This window comes from Schistocerca serialis, chromosome 3 (assembly GCF_023864345.2).
Source record: "Schistocerca serialis cubense isolate TAMUIC-IGC-003099 chromosome 3, iqSchSeri2.2, whole genome shotgun sequence".
Lineage (NCBI taxonomy): Eukaryota > Metazoa > Arthropoda > Insecta > Orthoptera > Acrididae > Schistocerca > Schistocerca serialis.
This window is the reverse complement of record NC_064640.1, coordinates 753,498,269-753,507,574: the sequence shown is the minus strand read 5'-3', so window position 1 is coordinate 753,507,574 and position 9,306 is coordinate 753,498,269.

The window sequence follows — 9,306 nt, the reverse complement described above, 5'->3', positions numbered from 1 at the left end:
GCAGGACGTTGCAAAGACGACATTGAAGCTTTTCAGGGACTCTTACAAGAATTAGAAGTTGACTCAGACAGTCGCAAGATGCAAAAACAGGAAAACAATCACTACAGGTCACATCCGTCACAATTCCGTGACGTCAGAAACAATAACTGGACACGACAAGTCTATTCTTACAACGCAAATCGTGACCAAAACAGACACCACCCATATGACAACCACTGGTAGAGTAATAATAGTTATAGAGAAAGATCGCATTTCCGTAGTAATGAATATGACAGAGATTACCATAGAAACAGACGATATGGGAACAAAAACAATTATTATCAACGGAGACAGAATAACTTAAGACGCAGCAGTTCAGCGCGCAGTTACGATTCCGGGAGAAATTCTCCACCACGTGACCGACAAGAAAGAAACTATGGAATCTACCGACATGACGACAGACGATATGATCGTAACGACAGACCTGAATTGCATCAGAACTGGCGGGATTCCAACAGAGCAGGGCCCTCTCAGCAAGGTGAATTTGTAGAAGTTAGGTCGCCTAATCCCAATAACGACGCGCGCCAACAAAGGAACAGACAACGACTCGCACCGCAGGCAGCCGCGTGCTCCGGCTGGCTCAGAGAAAAATAACGTAGACGCTAACCTTAAGAAAAATTTTAGCATTCCTCACCAACGTTTACCGCATGATAATTCCGTTCAAGTTGAACCTCTGCATACTAGGAAGAATAAAGGTTTACACCACATTTCACATGTAAAACCGTTTATTGAAAGATAATCTGCTTTTTAACTTTGGCTTTGCCTTATAACTTCTCACTTTACATTACCAGTATGCTTTGTCAGACTTAGAATCTGTTAACATGCAACAATGTTTGAAGTTAAATACCCAGTCAAGAACCAAGAGAACTTATTTAAGCAGAAATTACGAATGCATTGTTATTGTGAACAGACAACTCAGTGTTATTGTGTGTGTACATTCTTGCTTGTTAGTTGCACGATCACGTAACGACTAGAAGGCTCACATACTTAGAACATTTGCCAGTACTGCTAATGAGATTTTAATGCAACATTTTGGTTTACTTGAAAATACATTCTGGATTTAAAGTACTTTCTGTGAGATACCAGATGACACAGTGGTTAGTTTATTTGACAGCTACACGATTATATCACGACACTATTAATGAGTGACACAATTTATATTATTGCTTTTGCGCTGTATCTGTTTTATATCTGCACAGTTTTTCTGTTTTATTCTGGAAAGTAAAACATGTTTTAGTAGTAACTTTTGTGGTACAGCTACAATGAGACAGCCTTTTCCGTAGCACAACAATACGTTACAGTACAGTACTTTCTTCATCACAACAATAAGCGTAATAACTACGATATCTATACACAAAGCATTTCACTTTTGTTTGTCATGAGGTAAGTACATTGACTTCTGCAGAACTTAGTTTTCAGAGGACGATAACTATGACGCTTCCACAGAGATTATCTTACAACAAGACGCACAGTTTAGCGCTACAGTACACGTATTTGAGTGATTCATTTTGTACTTAAACCATTTATTTTTCAAGATTTTTCAATTACAAAGAAAGTTTTCCGTGATAAATTTCATTCCATTGCTGTAATCTGTAACACCTGAGGGTATAATTACATTAATCCTCAGGGGGGTACACGCCTACTTTGTGTACCATGTGTGTGGCAAGCACAAGGAGCCCTAGCTAATATGGTATTGGCTTATACAACTTTACACATCGGTACCATACTTCTGTAACACAGAATTACACAGCTATCTGATCATTTAACTGAGAGAGACAAATATTTATTTTACTATGGCAGTGACAGATGTTTACGTAATTACACCGTTGGATAACTTCACACTTACGAAATTGTATTTTGTCTGTACTTTGTGAACTGTTCATACTTTTTCAGAACCATTGTGATACTATGAGAACTTTGAATGATGTATTTGGTAAGGGAGCATGATTTTTAAAGTATGTTTGAGGTAGATGACACTATTGAAATGAGCAGAGATTTTTTTTAGGTTTTGACATTATTGCAGGAAGCTACACCTTTTTTGAGATTTGGCTGAGGTTTTATGATGTTATGATGACGATGTGTATTACGCTGTTGCGGTATGTTTATGATCAATAAGCTGATGCTATATAAGGAATTTGATTATGCTACGTATTTATTATGATGAAATATTGGAGAAGTGTCGACGAATATGTATATGTGTAATAAGGTAAGGAATAATGAGTAGTGGTTAGGGACTCTGACTTGTTAAAAAGTATGTTGGAAACCAATAATCGTACTTTAAGAGTTATGAAATGTGTGTAAATGTGTGAATATATCACAATGCTGGCGAAAATTTTTTGGACACTGTTATATTTATAGGATTTTGTTTCTACAGATTTGGAATGCAAATATTTCGACCTGTGAAATCGTATTTCTATCAAACTGTCACTGTAGCGGAAACTGATGTCCTAAATATTTCGGTAAGGAAGGTAGGTCACTGTAAGCACCCAGCCGTGTGGCAGTTGCCTGGAGAAAAAGCCATTAGTGTGTGCCTTTTAGAGGCACAGGTGGAGAAAAAAAGGAGGCCATTAACCTCGCTATTGAAATTCCTTTGTAGAAAGCACTGCAAATACGACACACTCATAACTTGGAAACATTTTTACATCTGCACACCTGATTAGGACAAGTGTCTATCTACGAGAATTAAGAGAACTTCTACTAACTTATGAAATGCCTCATGACTACTGAGTGATTATTTTATGCTTTACTTTCTACATAGTTGCTTATTTCATTTGATATCTGGTTTCCAGCTGTCTTGCAGCATTGTTTTCATAAAATAAAATTAAATGCATTTGCTAATGTGAACACTTTCTGTCAACAGATCTATTAAATAATTATTTTATGACCCACATTCTTCGAAAAAGGAGCTCTTGGAATGGAAAGAACAATAAGAAGGGACTAATAACAGTAACTGCATATATAATTTTCTTTTCAAGTACTTGGTAATATTTTTGTACAATAAGTTGTAGTGCACCACTTTAATTACATAGACATTAAGATATGAATATCCATTTCCCTTGTCTGCACTGTTGTCTTTAGTGTAATATTTTTTCTGCTTGAGCTATGTTATGTTTAGATATAAGTTATTGCATGTGCTGCTGCTGTTTGCCAGGCATAGTGCTACTAAATTTCACTTTACATTACTCTGTTAAGCTAGTTTCACTACTGATCTATTTTTCTTGTTGCTGCACATTGGCTCATATTAGTTGTAATGTTGCATTGCTTGGTAATTTAGATTTACTGTAACTTGCTTTGCAATTTTCCATTTTTTTTGTCATTGCTGTTTGTGTTAATTGTTTTGTGCTGCTGCATTGCCTCGTTCCTTAGTTTAGCATCTGAGCTCAGTAGATTGAAGTTAGCTTAAGATGGGGTAGGCTATATGAGAGAACGAGTTGTGATGAATTGGAAGAAATGCATTGAGAAGCTATAAGAAAATGGTTTGGCCAAAAAAGTATTTTGAAAGAGGATATGAGAAAAAAAGTAGAGTTTAGGGACAACAGGTTTACGTAGGATTTTCTTGGAAATAAATGATGAGGTAAGATAATGGAAAATAAATAATGAGGTAAGAAATATGTGAACATATAAATGCAGAAAACATGCTTGGATAGGATTTTTTTGGTGGAAACAAATGTTGAAATAAGACGAAAGATCTATGGAATGAAGTTTTAGGTTGGACTGCAGTACCAAATGTTACACTGAAAACAAACCCTGCCCTTTCCTCTTGTGTTATTCAGCTATGTGTTTGTGTACTCTTGTATATTTGTGTTTTTCCCGTCTTTATGTGTTTATCTGATATGAGTTACATGGTAGAATTTTTCTAATACTGTGTTATTTACTTTGTAAGGATGTTTAGACATTATTTATCTGTTCAGTTTTGTTGCTCATATGTGAAGTTGATGTTTCAAAAGTTATTCTGATCTTTATGTATGTACTTATGTCATAATTCTTGTAACACTGATGTGCATGTTTATTTCTATTCTTCTGTAAAGCCTGTTTTACTACAAATGTTATCTGTACTATTATGTTTTTGAATGATGTATTTTGTACCGTTGTTATTGTATTCCTTTGTTATAAAATTGTAATTGATACCAGTTCATCATATTATTAACTTGTAAGTTACATTTCACTGCACACGTTTCTGTTGGTCATAGTATGTGGACAATATGTGAGAAGTAGGGACTGTTAGTGTTTGCACGTGTGTTAATAATTCAGCAAGGGACTGGATAACAGCATTGCTGGTTCTAAGGACAATTCCAAAACAAATGTGTGAGTGCACAAGTGGTGGTTTATGGACTTGCTATATTCTCCGCAAGACTCTTCGATGGTGATTGTGCACCTGCACAGTCGCAGCAGATGGCTGCTGGCCATCTCTACAAGGACTACAGTGGGTCTACTCTGTGATGACCTACCTACCAATATTCTTCAAAACTTCGACTGACTCTGCGGTGGGTTTGCTCTGTTGTGGCCCATTACCTGTCTGCATGTCAAGAGTCTGCACTGTCTTTTCGTTGGAAGGACAACACTACTTCTTCAAGACTGCATGGAAATCCACTACTTCCGTGTGCATTTTCTTCTACTGCTCAGACTTTGAGAAAAACACTGCAATTTTACTGTGATGAATGATCAGGACTGTCTTTATGGACTGTGAGAAAATTTTAGCTTTTGACCAACATTGTATCAATAAGTGTGTGAATTTGATATCTTTCTTACTGCAATTATGAAAAATTTTTTCAAATCTGTATTGGCCAGTGCCCAAAACAATTTGTAAAATTTTTTGTGAGGAGCATGGGGGCTATGTAAGTAGGCTGTTTAAGTTTTTATATTGGTAACGCCACGTAGCGCTCTGTATGTGCTGTGTGCAGTCTGTGGCTGGTTTGCATTGTTGTTGGAATATCTGCCATTGTAGTGTTGGGCAGCTGGATGTTAACAGCGCGTAGCGTTGCGCAGTTGAAGGTGAGCCGCCAGCAGTGGTGGATGTGGGGAGAGAAATGGCGGAGTTCTGAAATTTGTAAGACTGGATGTCATGAAGTGCTATATATATTATGACTTTTGATGACTATTAAGGTAAATACATTGTTTGTTCTCTATTAAAATCTTTCATTTGCTAACTATTCCTATCAGTACTTAGTGCCTTCCGTAGTTTGAATCTTTTATATAGCTGGCAGTAGTGGCGCTCGCTGTATTGCTGTAGTTCGAGTAACGAAGATTTTTGTGAGGTAAGTGATTTGTGAAAGGTATAGGTTAATGTTAGTCAGGGCCAATCTTTTGTAGGGATTATTGAAAGTCAGATTGCGTTGCGCTAAAAATATTGTGTGTCAGTTTAAGCACAGTCTTGTATAATTTTTCTAAGGGGACGTTTCACAGGTATCGCTTGACACATCACAAAAAATGCGGTAACATAAAAAAAGGCTGTGTCTTTCATCGAATATTTATACACAGGGCAAGGCAGCTAAGAAGGGTCACCCCAGGTACATCCAGAATATCGAGATGCAGTCTTCACCAAGTAACAGCGGACAATACATTGTGTTTCCTGACCTTCACAAGTATTTTTTATCGGTTATATTCACAGAATTGCGACCCTGATTTTTTCCCAAAAGAACTATGTACCGGGTGATCAAAAGGTCAGTATAAATTTGAAAACTTAATAAACCACAGAATAATGTAGATAGAGAGGTAAAAATTGACACACATGCTTGGAATGACATGGGTTTTTATTAGGACAAAAAAAAAAACAAAGTGTTGCTAGATGCGTGAAAGATCTCTTGCGCGCGTCGTTCGGTGATGATCGTGTGCTCAGCAGCTACTTTCGTCATGCTTGGCCTCCCAGGTCGCCAAACCTCAGTCCGTGCCATTATTGGCTATGGGGTTACCTGAAGTCGCAAGTGTATCGCGATCGACCGACATCTCTAGGTATGCTGAAAGACAACATCTGACGCCAATGCCTCACCATAACTCCGGACATGCTTTACAGTGCTGTTCACAACATTATTCCTCTACTACAGCTATTGTTGAGGAATGATGGTGGGCATGTTGAGCATTTCCTGTAAAGAACATCATCTTTGCTTTGTCTTACTTTGTTACGCTAATTATTGCTATTCTGATCAGATGAAGCGCCATCTGTCGGACATCTTTTGAACTTCTGTATTTTTTTGGTTCTAATAAAACCCCATGTCATTCCTAGCATGTGTGTCAATTTGTACCTCTCTGTCTACGTTATTCAGCAATTTATTCAGTTTTAAAATTTATATTGACTTTTTGATCGCCCAGTACTTATCTTATGGCAATTGAAAGAAGCTTCTAAGAGAAATTCAACGACATAATATGTACGGAACTTTATCAAATAGCATGAAGATAGCAGTGCCGCAGACCACTTGTTTCGTCATCAGAAGAAGAGGTTTCACAAATTATTATTATTATTATACCAAATATAAGCAAACACCGTACTCAATTGTGGTTGTAACGTTTTTTGTCTTTGCTGTCATATCCAGTGCCCGAAACGTGGACCTTGCGCACTGCTACACTCTGTAAATTGATTCTGGAGACACAATACTGCACGTTGAATTTCATCTGGAAATAACGACAGTATAGGCCCGTGTTATAAGGCAAATGCCTTGGGAGTTGTCACTGTTTCCTAATGGACCTATTGCTTTCATTTTAGTCACAGATAAAAGTATAGATTTGTTAATTTTGGGAAGTGTGCACATCATTTTGCATTTCCAGGACGATCGTTCCAGTACTTTCCAAATGTTCTGTTAAGAGAGTCTGTCACTACATGTGCGGAAAAGGAGGGACATCCGTCTTTTTGGTACCACAATGACTGCCATATGTTCAGTGGGATGTCCTTCAATAGCTGCGGCGTCATATCTTAGAATTTCGAGATGCTTGAGTGTATTTAGAGTCCCATTAATGAAACGGGGACCAATGATGCGGGTCTTGAAAAACACAAACCAAAAGTTGATGTACCAACAGCGTACTTTTTATCTACTTCTTTGACTCAGCGTATATTTCCAACTCCCTATTAGTATGTATTGTGAACATTGACCTGCCCACGGTTCGCGAACGATGCTTCTCCCTTAAACAAAATTTTGCATGGATATGTCGCATCACCTTGCACCTTTCGTAGATAACATTCGGAGAACTGTAACCAATTTTGGAAGTCATTTCTGTGAAGCTGTAGATTCAGCGAAATGTGAAGAAGATGAAATCAGATGGGTGTGGTGTTGATCCCTCTCGTACTGCAGAGATGCTTCTTAGTGACATTTGCATTTTGTGTTACTGCTGGTAAAGTGTTAGTTTCATTTCTTTCACTAGTTTTTCATTAGACTATTTTACTACAGAAATTTCAAATTTCTAGACTGTTTTTATAATGTCTGCAAAGACAGACCGTGAATGTCTGGATATTCCTCAGCACACAACCGCACCACTGCTCTAATAGTTTGGTGACGTTCTCCGCAAATGATATTCACTTCGATTGTTGCATGCATTGTAAATGTCTCAATAGCGTTACGAACAAGTTATCTGATTGCTAGAATAGCAGAACACAAAGTGATGGGCTTCAAGAGCACAGGCAAACTCAAGAACCATACCAAAGTTTTGTGTCTGCTTACATCTGATATAATAGGGCGACCTTTGTGGAACCTCCTCTGCTGATGGCAGGACAGTCGTTTACAGAGCTGTTATCTTGATACTATTTACCAAGTTCCATACATGGTAAGTTATTTTAGAAGCTTCTTACAAATGCCACAGGAAAAGTCGAAATTTCCATTAAAAAAAAACAAGGTTGGTGTCAGAATCTGGCGACAGTGAATTATCAAAGTTACTTGCGAACGTCAGTAAACTCGACATATTTTCTTCCATAGTTTGACGGAAACCACATCTCGATATATTTATCCATTCTGGAGGTATTTTGGGTGGCCTGTCTTAACTACCTCATCCTGTATAGTGTGCAGTCTATTAAATCTGCATATAAGCGCATCATGCAAAGAGATTATAAAAACCTTTTTAAGTTTTGTAATTTATAGTGCTTTGTGTTTATCAGCTTCCGCATTTATAGCTGAGTGGTTGCCGGCACCGTAACTCAGCGTGTTAGGGTTAGCTGCCCTCTGTAGTAAAGAAAAAAAAAACAAAAAAAAAAAACTGAGTTATGGATCACCGACGAACTGAAACGGATGTCTTGCGACGCCCGCCACGAGCAGATGCAACGAACGAAAACGAACAAAATGAGATTAAAAAAAAAGGTCAACGTCGCTGACTACCATGTGGAGGTCCCGAGTTCAGTTCCCGGTACTGTCAGGAATTTCTCCTTGGAGGGAGGGCTGGGCAGAGGTCTGCTTAGCCTCGTGATTCCACTGAGAGAGCTACATGAATGAGACGACGCCAAATCTTTCACAGCTCAGCTTCTAATTATCGTGATATTTTTCTTTTAATGAACGCTAGATGTGAACGAAAGGATGGAATTTGAGAAGACTTAAGATAGTAGAACATCGCCAAATTGGGAAGAACTTCTGACGACTAAAATATTTCCGACGTAACAAACCAAATTTCATTCTAAGAAAGCGGTAGGAGCCGATCAGATTGGTTCAAATGGCTCTGAGCACTATGGGACTTAACATCTGTAGTCATCAGTCCCCTAGAACTTAGAACTACTTAAACCTAACTAACCTAAGGACATGACACACATCCATGCCCGAGGCAGGATTCGAACCTGCGACCGTAGCAGTCGCGCGGTTCCGGACTGAGCGCCTAGAACCGGGAGCCGATCAGCCAACGTATAAACATATAATGGGAAGAATGGACGAAGAAGACAGTACCGCCGTCTTATGTTGAACCTATGTCTTCTCGTTCGCACATGATAACTTGTTTATTCTCACACCTTTTAAAACCAGATCCCATGGACAGAACAAATTTCCTCGATGTTTGCCTTGCTAGTTTGCCTTGCTAGCCCAGAAATCCATAAGTGTGTGACAAAAGCTATGAGGCTTTCGCAAGTTTGGGATTTCCTTGAATGGTTCATAATATCGCAGATTCATCCCTTTCATCAGCGGGATATTTACTGCGTGCCTCTTTATTTTTCTTCTTCTTTGGGTTAGATACCCGAATATCACTCCACTGGTCAGTGTGTCCCTCCCGCCGTAATTCGCATACTACCGATTTAATCAACTTTAACGTTTTGCTTGCACCTTCCGTCACCTTTTTCGGTCAGTACTGTCATTCAGTTTTCTTTTCATC